The sequence below is a fragment of the Gorilla gorilla genome, chromosome 5, assembly GCF_029281585.2.
Source record: "Gorilla gorilla gorilla isolate KB3781 chromosome 5, NHGRI_mGorGor1-v2.1_pri, whole genome shotgun sequence".
NCBI lineage: Eukaryota > Metazoa > Chordata > Mammalia > Primates > Hominidae > Gorilla > Gorilla gorilla.
This window is the reverse complement of record NC_073229.2, coordinates 153,112,707-153,133,391: the sequence shown is the minus strand read 5'-3', so window position 1 is coordinate 153,133,391 and position 20,685 is coordinate 153,112,707. Positions and strand designations below refer to the sequence as shown.

The 20,685-nt window shown below is 36.7% G+C and overlaps 1 protein-coding gene and 1 pseudogene across 6 annotated transcripts in view; one reads left to right on the top strand and one right to left on the bottom strand.

Moving 5' to 3' along the window:
* The window catches only part of LAMA2 (laminin subunit alpha 2), a 631,365-nt gene that overhangs the window by 570,771 nt on the left and 39,909 nt on the right, over window positions 1–20,685 (bottom strand). The window lies entirely within an intron of this gene.
* LOC101140028 (mesoderm-specific transcript homolog protein-like) lies at window positions 13,363–19,966 on the top strand (annotated as a pseudogene).

The following is a 20,685-nucleotide window of genomic DNA, read 5'->3' as shown; positions in this document are numbered from 1 at the left end:
GGAGTTCAAGATCAGCTTGGGCAACACAGCAAAACCCTGTCTCTTCAAAAAAAAAAAAAAAAGTACAATAACTAACTGGGTGTGGTAGTGCATGCTGGGAGTCCCAGCCACTCAGAAGGCTGAGGCATGAGAATTGCTTGAGTCTGGGAGGTGGAGGCTCCAGTGAGCCATAATTGCACCACAGCACCCCAGCTGGTTAACAGAGCAAGACTGACTCTCTCTCTCTCTCTCTCTCTCTCTCTCTCTCTCTCTGTATACACACACACACTCTGTGTGTGTATATACACACACACACACTCTCTCTGTGTATTTATACATGCGTGTATGTATATATACAAACAGAGTCTTCTTGTGCGTGTGTGTGTATATATATATATACACACACACGCACAAGACCACAAAGAAAATAATATTGTTAATTCCAAAAAGTAGAAGTTGCCCGAGACATAGTTTTTGATCACACAGAAATAAAACCTATATGTCTTTAAAAAATAACTTATAGCTTATGTGCAAAATAAAGAAGAAAAAGCAATGATTTTAGAGCACATAGAACTGATGACAATGAAAGTCTTATAGAGGACATCTGAGAAAATCCTGCACAGATGGTGCTCTTCCTCACTGAGACTACGATTGGAGCAGTCACACTGCCCACAGGCTCTCAAACAATACCTCAGCTCCCACACTTTTCGGTTACCCCTGCCACCCCAAATGAGTTCCCTTTGGTAAGTACTTAAGGCTGAACTGCAACTGAGGCAGGTACCAATGGAATTGATAACTTCCCAGCATGCTCTACAATTCACAGATTAAATACGTAAGTGATTTTAAAATGTCATCCAAAGTAAGACTACATATTAACAATTCCATTAAGACCTACCTTTCTCAGCTAAACTTTTTTATTCTACAGAAGCATCAACTAGAAGAAAACTGCCATCTCCACTGTACACAACAACCACAAAAATGTTTTAATCTCCATGACAACAGTGTTCAGACCCACATACAAATACTTTTAGAATCTATTTAAATGAGCCAATTCATAGTTTTTAAAAAGTAAATAAAAAGGACACTAATTTATTCAGCATTTCTGGCTTCTGTCCATCTTTTTTTGCTTTTCCTTTTGAGCTCAACTGGAAGAAAGAGATTTCTGTAGTCTTCAATGGGAAGACAAGAGAAATTTCAATAAATAGTCACTTAACTACAATAGAACACTTTTTAAAAATGATCTGGTGATGTACTGTTATTTTAAAAGCTCTTGAGTAAAAAACCTCCATTTATAGAGATTTTTTTTTCAAATTTCTCCTGAAAGAACTCAATAAAAGATAAAAGGGGAAATATAATAGACAGGATGATGGAAAAAACACGAAAGTTATGGCTATGAAAAAAGCTTAATGTCCGAAACAGAGCTTGAATAAGTAGAGCTGTGCAAGTAGAAGTCAAGAGAAGGTCATACTATTTGTGCTTCTGTTGTTTAGTTTGCTTTTACTCATATATCTTGGAATTGTTTTCTGAGCTTGTTTTAATGAGATTGCTTTTTGCTGCTCTTTTGTGGTGGAGCATTTTGAACACAGCTAAATTTAGATAGTGTTATCTAAAGATCCTCTTTTCAAGCTAAGATTAATGCAGGCCAACATTGTCCCCCTGCATCTTCTACCTCTGAACTTCTCAGTGATGGAGGTCTATTATTGAGGTCTCAGTGATGACCTCTAACTGCACGGTGCATTTGAAAAACCACTATCAGTAGATACCAACTCGCTGGGCACAGAGAACGAAATTACTTTGGATCACGTGAGAATATATTTAATGGTGTATCTTGTTAGTGAAAATCATCATCATTATTTCTCACTTATATATTTACCATCTCCATTATTTTTATATTTTAGTTCTAAGCACATTTATTTTTTCCAGAATGTCATTTATTTTTTTTTGTTTCTGAACCTTGAAAATTGTATTTGAAAAATATTTTCAACTGAACGTAAGAGAAGCAAAGTAGTAGTGAAATACAAAGTTAAATGTCACAGTCAAGGTAATCAAACTAAGTGAGGGTTCATAGAATACTCACTAAAATCATGATTAGTTTATTGAATTAATTGGATTGATTGATTCATTCATTCAACAAACATCCTCCCTATCCCAGATCCATTTTTCAAAAGCCTTCAGATTGACCCTTCTAACACAAACTTTGATTATGTATTTTCCTTTCCAAGAGCCACAGTGAACCTCCCCCACCTCATTCTACTTACTTCTATTTCCCCAGCACCTAAAATTATATGGCTGGTAACCAATAGACAATTAGTCAGTGTTTGTTGAATGTTCGAAATAAAGTCATTTAGTGTAAATGCTCCACCTAACTGTGAAGGCTTTGCATTGACTTGCTCCACTCCAGCAAGCCTTATTTTATTTTTTCAACTATTGACCAAAGAATACCCTCTTCTCAGACAAGTTCTTAAAAGCCCCATGCTTATTCCACATCATTGCTCTTAACTTCTTCCTTTATGGAATACATGGTTCTGTACCCCTACAAATGCTATACATCTCTTCTCATTCATAATTAAACTAATATTCTGCTTATTAAAACTTTCTTATTTAAAAAAATTTTTTGGGGGACAGGCTCTTGCTCTGTCACCCAGCCTGGAGCACAGTGGCATGATCTCAGCACGCTGCAGCCTGGAACTCCTGGGCTCATGCAATCCTCCCACTTCAGCCTTTGGAGTAGGTGGGACTACAGGTGTGTACCACCATGCTCAACTAATTTTGTTTCTTTTTTTGTAGAGACAAGGTATTGTGCTACCCAGGCTGGCCTTGAACTTCTGAGCTCAAGCAATTCTCTCACCCTGGCCTCTAGAAATGCTGGGATCACAGGTGTGAGCTACCACGTCCAGCCTTATCAAACCTTTCATTCCATGGCTTTCAGGTCATATTTCAGGATATGGAACTCTTTGTTTCAGTCATTGGAGGTAAACAAAATATTTACCACAAAAATATGATATAATCCTTATTCACTCATGAATGCATTACCCATTTATTCTCTCACTAATATTTATTCCTTCCGACAAATATTTATTAGGTGTCTGCAATGTACCAGACAATGTGGAAGCACTAAAGAGGGAAAGATGGTAAGAAAAACAGAAATAGTTTTTGCCCTCTTAAAGCTTATAATAAAGAAGGAAGGGACATGAATCAACTCATTCAATGGGTCAATAATTATAATTGCAATTATACTGAAAACATAGTACCCCTAATAAACGGATGTGATCTAGTTGTTGGGTGGGGTGTGGTAGTCTAGGGAGACAGTCTGATGAGATTCCCCTAACGAAGTAATATTTGACTTGCAGTTTGAAAATTCAGTAGGGTAAGTGGAGGTGAGGGAAGTAGTAGGAAGACTCAGCGATAAGGGCTTTTTAAGGCAGTAGAAGGAACAGAACACATTCAGAAAACCAAAAAAAAAATCCATTATGAACAAAACATAACTTGAAAAATTGAGGCAAAATCATGATGAGCAAGAATGGCAGAACATTTTTGGTCTTTTTTTGTAAAGGAACCATGGTAGACCACTGTAAACTTTTGCATCACATTTGGACCCAAACTTTTGGATCATCATTCTGGATGCCGTGAAGGTATCAGACGGTAGTGGGCAAGAAAGAAGAAAGAAAGTTTTTCTAGAAGGCAATGGTGGGGCTTACTCAGAGCACTCAGGGAGAACCAGGAAAGGCAACTGAATCTGCCTAGGAGAGATTCTTGTTTCTTTGATAATTAGCTTAAACTAATTATTTTACAAGAAGTATAAATCAGCCAATAAGATAATAAAGAGATGCCTATTCCAGTCTCTACTCAAGCTCCTTGAGCATTTGCTTCTTATTGACTCTCCTATTCCTCTCTGCCATTGAAAATGACCCTACATTTTGGACTCTGCTTACCTACTTGTAACCGCCTATAGGTCTTTCATCATTGGGTGGAATTCCTGGATATTAAAATCTTTTCTGTCTCCTTTAAAAATATCTGTGCAATTAATCTTTTATTTATAATATTTAACTTTTGTACTATGTGTCAGATACTTTGTTAAGCAAAAAGAAAGTACATGAATTGGAAGCTGTTGCATTCCTTATGAAACTCCAAGTCAAGTGAAGGTATATATGTTATAAATTCATGCTTTCATTCAACATGTACTTATCAAACGGCTGCTATGTATCAAGCATTGGGATGAAAAAAAAAAAAAGGAAACTCTTGGTCTTGTGGTGCTTTCCTCCAGGATAAACTGTAATACATTATGACAAAGTCTATCATGGACACAAGAACAAAAAATTATTAATATCACAAGGATGGAAGAGTATCCTTTTTCATGAAAAGGCAACAATTTTGTTGAGTCTTGAAGGATGAAAAGGAGTTTGCCAAGCAAAAGTGTGGAGGAAAGCCCTTCTACACTAGGTGATAAACGTGTGAACCTGAGTTGGAATTGAAGAGAAATGAAAAGTTGCAGAACCTTTGATTTTTTGGAGATTCACTCTGGACTTAGGGTAAGCTGAATAACTGTTCAAAATAAGAGAAAGCAAAAAGATGAGTTAGAAGTCAGTAGTGAAAGTCTAAGTGGAAAGTATTGAAGTTTTGTCTCTGAAGAGGTAACAACAGTGCAGAAGGAGGGAAATGAGTGAAGTCATTGTCAGGTTTTTGGATCAAGCAGCAGGGATCATTAATTAAGATTAAGACTATCAACATGGAGTAGGTTTGGGAGTCAAGATGATAGAATTCTATCCCTTTTGCTGGCTTCCATTCTTTTGGTCACTCTTAAATGTTGGTACTCCCAGGACCTTCCCTTCATTTCTGATTACAAACTGATGTCTACAAACAATCAAAACCAAGCAAAAATTAACAAAGCATAAGTAAGAGAAAGAATACTTCTCCGAAGGACATCCTCTGAGAAGTATGAGTTGTACATTTTAACATCAAATGCTTTGACCCTTCCCTCATGGGATCTAGGCATTGAATTGATAGTCAACAGGGGAGACAGATGTGGTAAATTTAGTTCAGGTCCTTGTGCTAGATTTTAAAAAATCTTATGTTTGCCTAGCAGCTTCTCTATATACAACTGGTGGCTGAAACTAACTCCTATAACTACTCCATCTAAAACATTGGACAATAAAAACTTTTTTATAAGGTTGTGGTGAGATCATATAAAATAATTCATGCAAACAGTGTCTAGCACTCTAAGGACCTCATAAAACATTTGTTATACATAAAAATAATAAATACTGTATGCTGTGAACTATTCTAACTACTTTCTACTGACTATTTCATTTCATCTTCACAATCAGTCAGGGAGGTAGATACTCTTATTATTATTATTAATATCACTGTATTACTCATTTTTACAGATAAGGGGACTGAGGCACTGAGAGTTTAAATGGCTTACCTAAAGCTAAATACCTTGTAAGTGGTGAAGTTGTAATTAGAATACAGGCAGCCTGGCTAAAAAGTCAGAAATATTAATCCCAGCACAGATATATGGAAAGTAAGCAACACACTCCAAAATGACCAATGGGTCAAAGAAGAAATCCAAAGAGAAATCAAAAGTGTCTTGAGACAAATGAAAATAACAATACAACACACCAAAACTTCTGGGATGCAGCAAAAGACGTTCTAAGAGGGAAGTTTACATTGATAAATGCCTATATTAAAAAAAAAAAAGATCTCAAATGAACAACTTAACTTTACACCTCAAGGAAATAGGAAAAAAAAACTAAGACAAAGATAGAAAAGGGAAGGGAATAATACATATTAGAGCATAAATAAATGAAATTGTGACTAGAAAGAGAATAGAAAAGATCAATATAAGTAAGAATTGTTTTCTTAAAGATAAACAAAATTGACAAACCTTCAGCCAAACTAAGAAAAAAGGAATGAGGATTCAACTAAATAAAATTATAAATTAAAGAGGAGACATTGCAACAGAAATAAAAAAGGATCAGAGACTGCTATGAACAACTATACACCAATAAATACAATAACCTACAAGAAGTTGATAAAGGCTAGACACATAGAATCGACCAAGACTGAATGATGAAGAAATAGAAAATCTGAACAAATTTGGGTAATGAGTACCTGATAACGAGTAAGGAGAATAAATCAGAAAAAAAAATCTCCCAATAAAGAAAAGTTCAAGACCAGACACTTGGAGGGAACACTTCCAATCTCATTATATGAGGTCACTATTATACAATGCTAACCCAGATAAGGACACTACAAACAAAGAAAATTACAGGCCAATATCTCTGAAGAACACAGATATAAAAATCCTCAAAAAAATACTAGCAAATCAAATTCAACGGCATATCAAAAGGAACATTCACCATGATTAAGAGGGATTTATCCTTGGAATAAATGGATAATTCAACATACATGAGTCAATAAATGTGATATAGTATTCTCACTTATGCTTTGTTTCACTTTCCATGGTTTCAGTTACCTGTACTCAATCACGGTCTGAAAATATTAAATGGAAAATTTCAGAAAAACAATTCATAAGTTTTGAATTGTGCATTTTGAGTAGCAGGATTAAATCTTACACTGTCCTGTTTCCTCCCACCCAGGAGATGAACCATTCCTTTTTTAGGGTATCCAAACTGTATCACAACCGACCTGTTGGACACTGACATCATATGCACCTGGCATCCAACCATCAACATTGTCATAGCTCAATAATCAAGGGTCGCTCAAAGCAGATGGTCTTCCTTCTGATGCATCATCAGAAAATCAATAATAACCTAACTTTATGTTACAATGCCTATGTCGTTCACCATATTTCATCTAATCATGGTGGCCTTTTATCATCTCACATCATCACAAGGAGAAAGATGAGTATAATACAATAAGATATTTTGAGGGGGAGTGAGAGAGACAACATTCACATAACCCTTATTATAGTATATTGTTATAATTGCTCTATTGTTGTTAATCTCTTGCTGTGCCTAATGTAAATTAAACTTTTTCATAGGTATATACATAGAATAAAAAGCATACTATATGTAGGTGTCAGTACAATCTGCAGTTTCAGACATACTCTGGGGGTCCTGGAATGTATCCCCCATGCATAAAGGGGGACTACTGTATACCACTTTCACAGAATAAAGAATAAAAATCATATTATCATCTCAGATGCAGAAAAAGCATTTGACAAAATTCAACATCCTGTCATGATAAAAGCTCCCAACAAATTAGGTATAGAAAAATGTATCTGAACATAATAAAGGACATATATGACAAGTGATATCATACTGAATAGTGAAAAGTTGAAAGCTTTTCTGAGATTAGGAATAAGATAAGGGTGCTGTATTAGTCGTTTTCACAAGGCTATAAAGAACTGCCCGAAACTGGGTGATTTATAAAGGAAAAAGTTTTAATTGAATCACAGTTCAGCACGGCTGGGGAGACCTCAGGAAGCTTACAACCGTGGCAGAAGGCCAAGGGGAAGCAAGGCACCTTCTTCACAAGGCGGCAGGAAGAAGAAGTGCCAAGCGAAGGGGGAAGAGCCCCTTATAAAATTATCAGAGCTCATGAGAACTCACTCACTATCACAAGAAAAGCATCGGGGAAACTGGCCTCCATGATTCAATTACCTTCATCTGGTTTCCTTTGACATCTGGGGATTATGGGGATGATGAGGGTTACAACTGAAGATGAGATTTGGGTGGGGACATAAAGCCTAACCTTATCAGGTGCCCAGTCTTACCACTCCCAATCAACATAGTACTATGAGTCCTAGCCAGAGCAATTCGGCAAGAAAAAGACATAACATTCATCTAAATTGGAAAGGAAGAAGGTAAATTGTCTCTGTTTGCAGATGACATGATCTTATATGAAGGAAACCCTAAACTCCATCTAAAGTGCTATTAGAAGCTAATAAAGAAATTCAATAAAGTTGCAGGATATGAAATCAACATATGAAAATCAGTCGTGCATCTATATTAACAACAAATTATCCAAAAAAGAATTAAGTACCCAAAGGATTATAAATCATGCTACTATAAAGACACATGTACATGTATGTTTACTGCAGCACTATTCACAATAGCAAAGACTTGGAACCAACCCAAATGTCCATCAATAATAGACTGGATAAAGAAAATGTGGCACATATACACCATGGAATACTACACAGTCATAAAAAAGATGAGTTTATGTCCTTTCCAGGGACATGGATGAAGCTGGAAACCATCATTCTCAGCAAAATGTCACAAGGACAGAAAACCAAACAGTGTGTGTTCTCACTCATAAGTGGGAGTTGAACAATGAGAACACATGGACACAGGGAGGGGAACGTTACACACTGGGGTCTGTTGGGGGGGGTGTGGGGCTGAGGGAGGGATAGCATTAGGAGAAATACCTAATGTAAATGATGAGTTGACGGGTGCGGCAAACCAACATGGCACATGTATACCTACGTAACAAACCTGCACATTGTGCACATGTACCCTAGAACTCAAAGTATAATAATAATAAGAAACCAAAGCAATAGCGTCAAAAATAATGAAATATATACGAATAAATTTAACCAAGGAGGTGAAAGATCTGTACACCGAAAACTATAAGACATTGAAGAAAGAAATGGAAGACAACACAAATAAATGGAAAGACTTTCTGTGTTCATGAATTGGAAGAACTAATATTGTTAAAATGTCCACATTACCCAAAATGATCTACAGAGTCAATGCAGTCACTCAACATTTCAATGGCAATTTTTTAGAAAATGTAGAAAAAATGGCCGGGTGTAGTGGCTTATGCCTGTAATCCCAGCACTTTGGGAGGCTGAGGTGGGCGGATTACCTGAGGTCAGGAGTTTGAGACCAGCCTGTCCAACATAGCAAAACCCCATCTCTACTAAGAAATACAAAAAATAAAATTACCTGAGCATGGTGGTGTGCACCTGTAATCTCAGCTACTCAGGAGGCTGAGGCAGGAGAATCACTTGAACCCAGGAGATGGAGGTTGCAGTGAGCTGAGATTGCACCATTGCACTCCACCTTGAGTGAAAAGAGGGAAATTCCGCCTCAGAAAAAAAAGAAAGAAAAAAAAGAAAGAAAATGTAGAAAAAACAGTTCTAAAAAAAAGAATAAGAATTGAAACCAAAAATGACCCAAAATATCCAAAGCAATCTTAAGAAAGAAGGACAAAGCCAGAAGCATCATGGGTCCTGATTTCAAACTATATTACAAAGCCATGGTAATCAAAACAGTGTGATAGTGCTATAAAAACAGACATATAGACCAATGAAACGGAATAGCCCAGAAATAAACCCACAAATATATGGCCAACAAATCTTTGACTAGGCCATTAAAACTACAAAATGGGGAACAAATAGTCTTTTCAATAAACTGTATTGGGGAAACTAGATATCCACATGCAAAAGAATGATTTTGGATGTTTATCTTATTCCATATATAAAAATCAACTGAAAATGGATTCAAGACTGAAATGTATGATCTGAAACCATAAAGCTTCTAAAATAAATATAAAGAAAAGGCTCCTTGCCATCAGTCTTGGTCATGATTTTTGGGGTATGACACCCGAAGCACAGGCAATGAAAGCAAAAACAAAGAAGTGTAACTGCAGCAAACTAAAAACTTCTACAGCAGAGGATACAATCAACAAAATAAAAAGGCAAGTTGTGGTATGGGATAATGTATTGGCAAACCATATATATGATCAGGAGTTAATATTCAAAATATATAAGGAATTCATACAACTCAATAGCAAGAAAACACAAAATAAGCCAATTTCAAAATGGACAAAGGACCTAAACATATCTAAAAAACAGACATGTTTCCAAAAAGAGACATACAAATGGCCAACAGGTATATTAAAAAGTGTTCAACATCATTAATCATCAGGGAAATACAAATCAAAACCACAGTGAGATATCACCTCTTACCTATTAGCATGGCTATTATATAAAAGACAAAAGATAACACATGTTGGTGAGGAAACAGAGAAAAAGAAACCCTTCTACACTTTTGGTGGGAATGTAAATAGGCATAGCCGCTACGGAAAACAGCATAAAGCATAGAGATTCTTCAAAAAATGAAAACAGTACTACAATATGACCCAGCAATCCCATTTCTAGCTATATATTTTAAAAGGTGATATCAGTATCTCAAGGAGATATCTGCATCCACATGTTCATAGCAGCATCATTCACAACAGTCAAGATAAATAAATGGCCTAAGTATCCATCAGTGAATGAATGGATAAAGTAAATATAGTATACACACATACACAGACACACAGACACACACACACATACACACACACAGAAAGAGAGGGAGAGAGGGAGATAGAGGAATATTATTCAGCCATAAAAGAGAAGGAAATCTTGCTATTTGCAATGACATGGATAAGCCTGAAGGGCACTGTGCTAGGTGAGATAAGCCACACATAGAAAAACAAATACAGTATGATCTCACTCACATGTGGAATCTAAAAAGTTGAACTCATAGAAGCAGAGAGTAGAATGGTGGAATGAATGGTGGTTGCCAGGAATTGGAGTAAATGAGAGGTTTGGGTCAAAGGGTACACAGTTTCAGTTATAAGATGAATAAGTTCTAGGGATCTAATGTACAGAATAGTAACTATAGTTAATAATATTATACTGTTTACTTGGAATTTTCCAAACACAGATCTTAAATGTCCTCCATGCATAAACAAACACGCACACACAAAGTGATAACTATGTGAGGTGATACACATATTAATTAATTTGGTTGTGGTAATCATTTCACAATGTATATGTATATTAAATCATCACGCATATCTAGAATATATACAATTTTTAATTGTCAATTATACCTCTATAAATCTAGAAAAAATAGAAATCTTAACTCAAGGACTAGATATGTTCTTTCCTGATCCTACAGGTGGTCACCTAGAGCTCACCCTCTCATGTCTGGTCTCCCTAAGGACCATTTTCCTATACTATTCATGTTCCATATCAATTTCTCCTTTTTTTAAGGGTGTACAGTGAAATTTAGAACTTAATCATTTGCTCTGTTATGCTTCTCTGTAATATATGTAAGTCTTGTCTTGAGCATAAACTCTTCAGGCTGGAATTATATCCCATATCTGGTATTCTGTTTGGTAACAGTTTAAGGTCTGGGTATCAGTAAGCTTTCAGTAAACACTTGTTGAGTGATTGATTCTGAGGCTCTAAGGCGTCACTAGTGGAAGAAATTACTGGAGAGATTTGCATAAGGCCCAGTCACTCCTACTGAAGATTTCTTATTAGCAAAAGTGCAGTCAATGACCTAGAGCTCCCCTTGTGAGAATATTGCTGCAGGGCTCACAACAGAGGAGACATAGATAGCCCTTGCAATGTGTGATGAAGAATGACTCAGTCTTGTTCTCTTGACTGTTGCTGTGAAGATTACATTTACAGTAAAAATAGGGGCATATTTTAATACTATTTTGTAGAATAAAAAGTTGTGAGAGGTTTTTTTCCTTTTATTATTCAAGGCTAGGATAATGTCAAAGAATATTTATGGACTTTGATACACATACAGCAAAGAAGGATTGGTGCTTTTAAAGCAGTTGGAGAAAAATATAATGAACAATCATTACATTTAAAACAAAATAATGGAGTTAAATTAAAAGAATAAGAACAGATTTTACAATAACAGTCCCAGTGGAAAGTAACAGTTTAAAAGTAACAATTCTGTAATGTAATTTTTATTTGTTTAAATTGTTTAAAAACTGAAGTCAAAACTGAAGTCACAAAGAAATGCTTGAAAGCTAAATAAAATTAGAGAAAAGAGTAAAAGTGGATCTTAGAAAAAATAATTTTTAATAAGATTATTTGAAAGACTATGACATGTTCTTGCCTGATCCCACAAGCTGTGACCCAGAGTTCACCCTTTGATATGTACTATTCTCCTGTACCATTCATGTCCTGTAAGGATTTCTCCTTTTCTCAGTTCATTTCTCAGATATTTATGTTTTTTAACTTAATAACTATTTTATTGGCAACATTTGCCTCGTTGTGATTTCTGAAGAAAAAAGCGGTAGTTTTAAAATAAAATGTAACCTTAATTTCATTCATTCATTCATTCATTCAGATATTCAACATTAAGATATTTGCTAGGCATTATGCAAGAGAATTTTCAATAATATGGAAGTGAAAGAAGACCATTTATTGCCTGAAAAGTGCTAGAAATGGCCACTGCAAAGTGTGATAAGAACTACAATAAAGACTCAAAATCATTTGGGAATTCATTTATTTAGTTATTTTTTAAACAATTTCACAGAACTTTTATTTACCTGTATCCTTTATGATAAATTTATTTTGTTTGAAGAATTTATGAATACCTTGTAAGCTATAGAGACAGGTTAATTATATTTAAGACAAAAATGGTCCAATTGCTAAAATCTGGCTTACTTATAAGTAATTGCCATTCTTTGTTCCTTTGGGAGGAAGGTGTTTCTTGTCCCTTTTTTTTTTTTTGCAGAGATCCAGAAAAAGCCTCATAGAGATACTGGCATTTGAACTGTTACTTAAGAATAGGTAGCATTTAGACAGGACTAGCAGAGAGCATCTTAAAATCACAGGAACAGAAAAGCGAACGTGTTAGAAAGTGTGTGTGTACATGTAGGGAAACCGTGGGTGTTTTAAAAGGAAGTTGAGATGCACACTGTGATGGTCTTGAAAGCCAGTGAAGATAACAGGGAAATACTGAAAGATTTTCATAAGGAATTTATATAATTAGACGTCTATTTCAGAAAGATTAATATGATAGTGATGTAGAATAATCGGAGGGAGAAGAGACTTTGAGTAGAAAAATCAGTTAAGGGATCATATCAGTCAGGACAGGCTAGGATGCCGTATAACTGCAGACTCCAAAGTCTCTGTGGATTAAACTAACAAAGATAGCAAGGACGTGTATTTCTTGCTCCTGCTCCGTGTACATTTTGGGCCCATGTGTGAAGGGTGGGGGAACTGATCTATATATTCTACACTCAGGCATCCATCTGGAAGATCATCTGTCTCTATAGCATGGCGAATTATGCACTGGCTTGTAAAACTCGTACTCAATCTAAGAGTAAAGCATGTCAGTTCTGTTCACATTTCATTGACGGTGTCTATGCCTAATTTCAGGGGTGAGCAAATGTAAGCCTACTATATGCCCAAAAGGAGAATAACTGGAATATCTATGAATATTTCAATCACCTCAAGAGGCGGTTGCAATAGTTCAGTCAATGAGGGTGTAAGCAGTAGGAATGAAAAGAAATAGGAAAATATAAGAAATACTTTAGAAATAGAGGCCACGGCAACCAGCACACCCGGGCACTTCCCTTGTGGCAGTCGCGCCTAGCAAACGCAGTGCCGCCGTGCACGTCAGAGTGGCTGTAGCTGCCGGGCGCGGCGCCGCCCTGTGCGGGCTGTGGGCTGCTGATTGAGACCCCGCTGCCGGCCGGCCCTGCAGGGCTGCGGGCGCCACAGCGCCCCGTGCTCTGCAACGCTGCGGCTGGCAGCACGGGATAACGCCGCCGTGCGCAAAGATCGCCTCCGCAGGATGAGGGAGTGGTGGGTCCAGGTGGGGCTGTGGGCCGTGCTCCTGCTTGCTGTGTACCTGCACATCCCATACACTCAGCTGTCACCTGATCTTCACTCGTGGAAGTCTTCAGGCAAGTTTTTCACTTACAAGGGACTGCGTATCTTCTACCAAGACTCTGTGGGTGTGGTTGGAAGTCAGGAGACAGTTGTGGTTTTACACGTTTTCCAACATCCAGCTACGATTGGTACAAGAATTGGGAAGGTCTGACCTTGAGGTTTCATCGGGTGATTGCCCTTGATTTCTTAGGCGTTGGCTTCAGTGACAAACCGAGACCACATCACTATTCCATATTTGAGCAGGTCAGCATCGTGGAAGTGCTTTTGCGGCATCTGGGGCTCCAGAACTGCAGGATCAAGTCTCATGACTATGGAGATAATTGTCGCTCAGGAGTTTCTCTACAGGTACAAGCAGAATCGATCTGGTCGGCATACCATAAAGAGTCTGTCTGTCAAATGGAGGTATCTTTCCTGAGACTCACCGTCCACTCCTTCTCCAAAAGCTACTCAAAGATGGAGGTGTGCTATCACCCATCCTCACACGACTGATGAACTTCTTTGTATTCTCTCGAGGTCTCACCCCAGTCTTTGGGCCCTGTACTTGGCTCTGTGAGAGTGAGCTGTGGGACATGTGGGCAGGGATCCGCATCAGTGACGGGAACTTAGCCATTGGCGGTCTCTTACAGTACATTAATCAGAGGAAGAAGCTCAGAAGGCGCTGGGTGGGAGCTCTTGCCTCTGTAACTATCTCCATTCATTTTATCTACCGGCCATTGGATCCTGTAAATCCCTATCCAGAGTTTTTGGAGCTATACGGGAAAACGCTGCTGCGGTCCACAGTGTGGATTCTGGATGACCACATTAGCCACTATCCACAGCTAGAGGATACCATTGGCTTCTTGAATGCATATATGGGCTTCATCTAACTCCTTCTGCTCCTTCTGAGCTGGAATGAGTAGCTTCCCTGTATTACCTCCTCTACTCCCTTATCCTTGTGTATTCCACTTAGGAAGAAATGCCCAAAAGAGGTCCTGGCCATCAAACACTATTCTCTCACAAAGTCCACTTTACTCAAATTGGTGAACAGTGTATAGGAAGAAGCCAGCAGGAGCTCTGACTAAGGTTGACATAATAGTCCACCTCCCATTACTTTAACAACTGATCAAATGTATGGACTTGGCTTTGTTTTTGTGTTATTAGAAAATTCTGATGAGCATTACTATTCACTGATGCAGAAAGACGTTCTTTTGCATAAAAGACTTTGTAACACTTTGGACTTCTCTGAAATACTTAGAAGTGCTCATTTCTGGCACAGCCACAATAGGAATTCTATCGTAAGAATAAGGAGAAGGGGACCTCCTTCCCTCTCCTTGAACGGCTTTATGGGCACATGCTTTTTAAAGTTCTTTAAGCAACATAGAGCTGAGTCCTCTTTGTCATACCTTTGGATTTAATTTCATCAGCTGTTTTTATTTATAAACATTTTGTTAAAATAGATATTGGTTTAAATAATATAGTATTCTAAGTATGATTTAAGACTATGATTTACCTACACATTATATATATATTATAAAGATACTAAACCAGCATACCCTTACTCTGCCAGAGCAGTGAACCTAATTAAACATGTTTGATTTCTGAATAAATTAAACTAAATCCAAACTATTTCCTAAAATCACAGGACATTAAGGACCAATAGCATCTGTGCCAGAGATTTACTGTTATTAGATGGGGAGACCAATTCTAACAGCAAATAACAGTCTGAGACTCCTCATACCTCTGTGCTTAGAAGCATGTCTCTCTTGAGCTACCGTAGAGGAGAAAGAATTGTTGTGTAGTCCAAGTCACTATGCTGAATGTACATTGATTCCTTTATGATGACTGTTTAACTCCCCATTGCCTGTCCCAGAGAGGCTTTCCAATGTAGCTCAGTATTTCCTGTACTTTACAGAGAGGAAAGTTCCAGAAACTTTAAGAACAAATTCTGAAAGACCTATAAGCAAATGGTGCTGATTACTTTTTTTAAAGCCACATTTCATTGTCTTAGTCAAAGAAGGATTATTAGGTGATTATTTAAAATTCATTTTTTAAAATTAGCAACTTCAAGTATAACAACTTTGAAACTGGAATAAGTGTTTATTTTCTATTAATAAAAATTAATTGTGACAAAAAACGAAATAGAATCAAGACCTTGCTCATTGATATAATAACGGGAAGAAAGATAGGGATCTAGTAGGAATCTAATGGTTTACACCTGGAAGACTGATGGGAACCTCAGCAGAAATTTGGAAACAGGAGGAAAATAACTTGATGGAGTTGGGTGAGGACTGTGGAAAGAATGGGATACTTCAGAGGGAGAATGTTTAGCTGTTAAGTTTAAGCCACGTTAAGTTGTAAGTTCTGGAAGGAATATGCGAATAAGGATATCCAAAGGAGACAGAAAGTTAGAGACGGAGCTTACTCACAGAAGAGGTCACTAACATAGAAGTAATATTTAAATCTGTGTGCCTAGATGAGACTGAAAAATTTCTTGAAGTCCATTTAATAGGTCAAAACCAGTATTTAAAAAAGAATATAAAATAGAAATATTGGAGTACACTGAATGTAAAATGTCTAAGTATTTAAGACATCTCATGACATTTTTGTTATGTGTGTATGTGTTACAAAGAGAGATATTCTCCAATTTAAGTGCATTTGTTATCAAGAAAAGAGTTTGAAGGCCACTGTTCTAGAGGAATGAGAAGAGAGGAGGGAGAGTGGTGTGTTGACCAGGAAATGCTTTAGCCATTTTATCAGTTAAAGACAAATATCAGCTATGGATACCATTTCACACTTCATTTCAGTAGCCATCGATCATTCTCAGTCCTTTAGAATCCACCAGATCTCTATGTTCTGCAGCTCTCAGCTTCACTGTTTTGTGCTTGCTCGATGGTTTATACCCAAAACTATACCTTAGAAGATGAATGTATTCAAACTGGATGTCAACCTTAATAAGATTCAGCATACACCTACTTTATTCTCTATTTCATCTTTGTTAGCAGAGCTGAAGTGTACTGGAATTTGTTTCACAATCTTACCAATAATACTACAACATTATATCTGATGTATACTAAAACATCTTTTCAACTCTGAGCTTTAACACTACATTAGATATTCCTAATTGGAAAAGTGGTCTTTATTTCAAAAGGGCTGAGGAGAAAGGTCAGATTTCCTGAATTTATCTCAGAAGGAGGATTACCAATATTAAAAAGGAGCATAAATATTCAAAATGTGGTCTATGGTGTCTTCCATTAACCAAGACATAATATTAGTATTAAATAATAGTTAGCTGTGGAATATTTAACTGTTATTCTGGATTTTTATATGTTGCCAAAGAGACAGAAGGTTTGAGCTGTCAGCAGTTTGAGAGCCTACTAAAGCGTTAGAGTTTTAAAAGTTTCCTTTCCAACTCTTCATCTTGGGTTCACTTTAAATATTGAGAACAAATCAGATTGTTATTAAAGAATTATACATATCTGAGTTACCTCTGGGGATTATAAATTTGGGATATGATATGTTCTGATCCTTGAAGCGGTAAAATGACCATATCTAAAGAACAGAGGCCTCAACGAGAGGAGTTGGTATTCATACTCTAACCTCTATTGCCACTATGACCAAAGAGTTTTTTTTAAAAGAAGTCAAGAACAGACTCAAAACTAAGAAAACTCAGAGTTGTGGAAAGATGCAATTTCACCTTTGAAAGCCAACACTCTACCTCCCCATGTAGGTGATAAAAAGAAAAAGAAAAAAGGCACACAACTTTCAAATAGAATGGAAAATTTTAGGCAAAGAAATATTGAAATGTTACAAGTACTATGTAGAAATCCTAGATCTGGTGAAATATTCTCATGAATATTTCATGAGAATAGAATGGCTCATTGGTAAAGGACCAATGGACAGTCCCAGTCCAGTGGAGACAGAACCACAAAGAATGTGGCAGAGAAGAAAATAAAATGGCCTATTCAGTTTAGGCCCAGGAAGTTTCCCTGCTCCGTTTCTCATGGCAAGACTGAGACATTGTTGAACATGCAGAACAAGACATGCATTAAGATAGCATTTATGTGAAAAACAAAATGAATCAAAGAATAAACCATATATTGCTATGTGAAAATTTGTGTCTATGTAAACGCACAACTAAAGAATAAAGATATTGGTTTTCTCTGTATAGAGCACTGGGAGTGAGGATGTTAATTTTGAATTATTTTAAAGTATTGTAAAATACACATAACATAAAATTCATCATTGTAACCATTTTTAAGTGTACAGTTCAGTAGTATCAGTACCTTCACATTGTTGTGCAACCATCAACACCATTCACATCCAGAATGCTTTTCATCTTGCAAAACTGAAACTCGGTACTCATTAAATAATAACTCCCTATTCCTCTCTCCCTGCAGCCGCTAGTAATCACCATTATACTTTCTGTCTCTATGATTCTGACTACTCTAGGTAAGTAGAATCATAACAGTATTTGTCTTTTTGTGACTGGTATATTTCACTTAGCAGAATGTCCTCAAGGTCCATTCATATGGTAGCATGTGTCAGAATTTCCTCTCTTTTACAGACGGAATAATGTTCCATTGTATACATGCACAACATTTTATTTATCTATTCGTCTGTCAACAGCCAGGTTTCTCCCACCTTTTGGCCATTGTAAATAATGCTACTATGACAGAGATGTATAAATATCTTTTCAGGACCCTGCTTTTAATTATTTGGGGCATATTCCCAGAAGTGGAATTGTTGGATCCTATTGTAATTCTATTTGTAATGTTTTGAGGACCCTCCATACTGTTTTCCATGGTTGTCACACCATTTTATATTCCCATCAACAATGCATAAGGCTTCTAATTCCTTCACATCCTCACCAATTTCTACCTTCCATTTTTAAAATTATGGCAACCATCCTAATGGGTATAAAGCTTCCTTTGAATTTTTTACAACTGAAATATATTCACATACTATTTTTTAAACACTTAAAATATCTCAACAATATGGTGTGAAATTTAAGCATGTATATTCTGTAAAAGGCTTGTTGATGTTATTTCTGGTTAAATAATTCTCTTCTCTAAAAGAAGATGTAATTGTGTAAAGAATAATTGCAACATGATTGATGAGAAGGGGTGGTTGGCCTACAGTGGAGTCAAATAGAGCATCCACATGCTGGGAAATAACCCCTCTGCATGAGCGGGACCTACAAATCCAGCAGGGAAGACGGGGGGCACCCTAGCTACCTGTACATTGAGCTTCTATTAATATCTGAGAGGGGAGTATAAATTTTTCATACGAGGGATTAAGAAGGATGTTAAAAAAGCTTTAGTTTATTATACAGGGGATTTTTTTTCCCCTGGGATATATTTTCTTGAATTATTAACTGATAATTTAATTGATACTCAAAACAATCAAAATGGCAAGTTGTTTCCTTTACTGTAAAAACTTACCTGGAAAACTTCTCCTCCTCTTTCTTCTCTTCCTCTTTCTCCTTTATGAGCAGATCAATGGTATTAGAATTGAACACTAATAAATGTTTAAATAGGAATGATTTTGGATGGAAAAGAGTTTTATGTTGTTAGCAGTCAGTAACAACATATATATTTGGTAAGGACAAATATAATACCCTGTTAATGGAAAGACTTGGGTAATAGCTATGTATACATACATCACACATAAATACATATATGTGTGTGTGTGTATATATATATATATGAAAAGAAGCTTGTAAAAATTATAGCAGGGATAAAATATCAAATTAAGGGAGTAGCTAGAATCTTTGACAGCATAGTATGATTTTAATAGATTTTGGATAATATTTTCTTCTGCTATTATATGTAAGCAGAGATAGTAGCTCTCAAAAAATATGCTTGTGTTCCCTACACTTCTCAGCCCCTTGCAGTTAAGAGGGGCATCTGACTATTCTTAGATTGTAAAAATGTGGAGCAGAGTCATGACTATGACTTTCTAGCTGAAGCACTGAAGACCTAGGTGCCAGCTCCCCACTCCTCTCTTCCTCTGCCATAGCAACCATAAAAGCCATTTCCTGAGTTGGAAACATCACAGGCGGAGGACAACTGGGACCCTGAGTCACCAGATGGACCTGTATTTGTCATTGCATCATTGAGAAATAAACCTCTGTAATGCTAAGCTTTTAAGATTTGGGGGTTTATTCATTCCTGCAGCATGGCTTAGCATCAATCAGACTACTACAGCAGATTAGTGATTGAGTAATTGTGTTCTTATAGGAATTAGCAGTGATATTGAGAACAGTGGGAAAAAAATTATTATTCCTCTGATCATTCTACTATCTATATCTTCATCCTTTCTGTATTAAATATATTGGATATATTATCCCCTTTTAATATAGTTATATTTGTTTCCTAATTTAGGTATCTTAGTTTTCTAGGACTGCCATAATAAATGACCACAAACTAGGTGACTTAAAACAACAGACATTCTAAAATACCTAGGAATCCAACTTACAAGGGATGTGAAGGATCTCTTCAAGGAGAACTACAAACCACTGCTCAAGGAAATAAAAGAGGATACAAACAAATGGAAGAACATTCCATGCTCATGGGTAGGAAGAATCAGTATCATGAAAATGGCCATACTGCCCAAGGTAATTTATAGATTCAATGCCATTCCCATCAAGGTACCAATGACCTTCTTCACAGAATTGGAAAAAACTACTTTAAAGTTCATATGGAACCAAAAAAGAGCCCACATCGCCAAGTCAATCCTAAGCCAAAAGAACAAAGCTGGAGGCATCACACTACCTGACTTCAAACTATACTACAAGGCTACAGTAACCAAAACAGCATGGTACTGGTACCAAAACAGAGATATAGATCAATGGAACAGAACAGAGCCCTCAGAAATAACGCCGCATATCTACAACTATCTGATCTTTGACAAACCTGAGAAAAACAAGCAATGGGGAAAGGATTCCCTATTTAATAAATGGTGCTGGGAAAACTGGCTAGCCATATGGAGAAAGCTGAAACTGGATCCCTTCCTTACACCTTATACAAAAATCAATTCAAGATGGATTAAAGACTTAAACG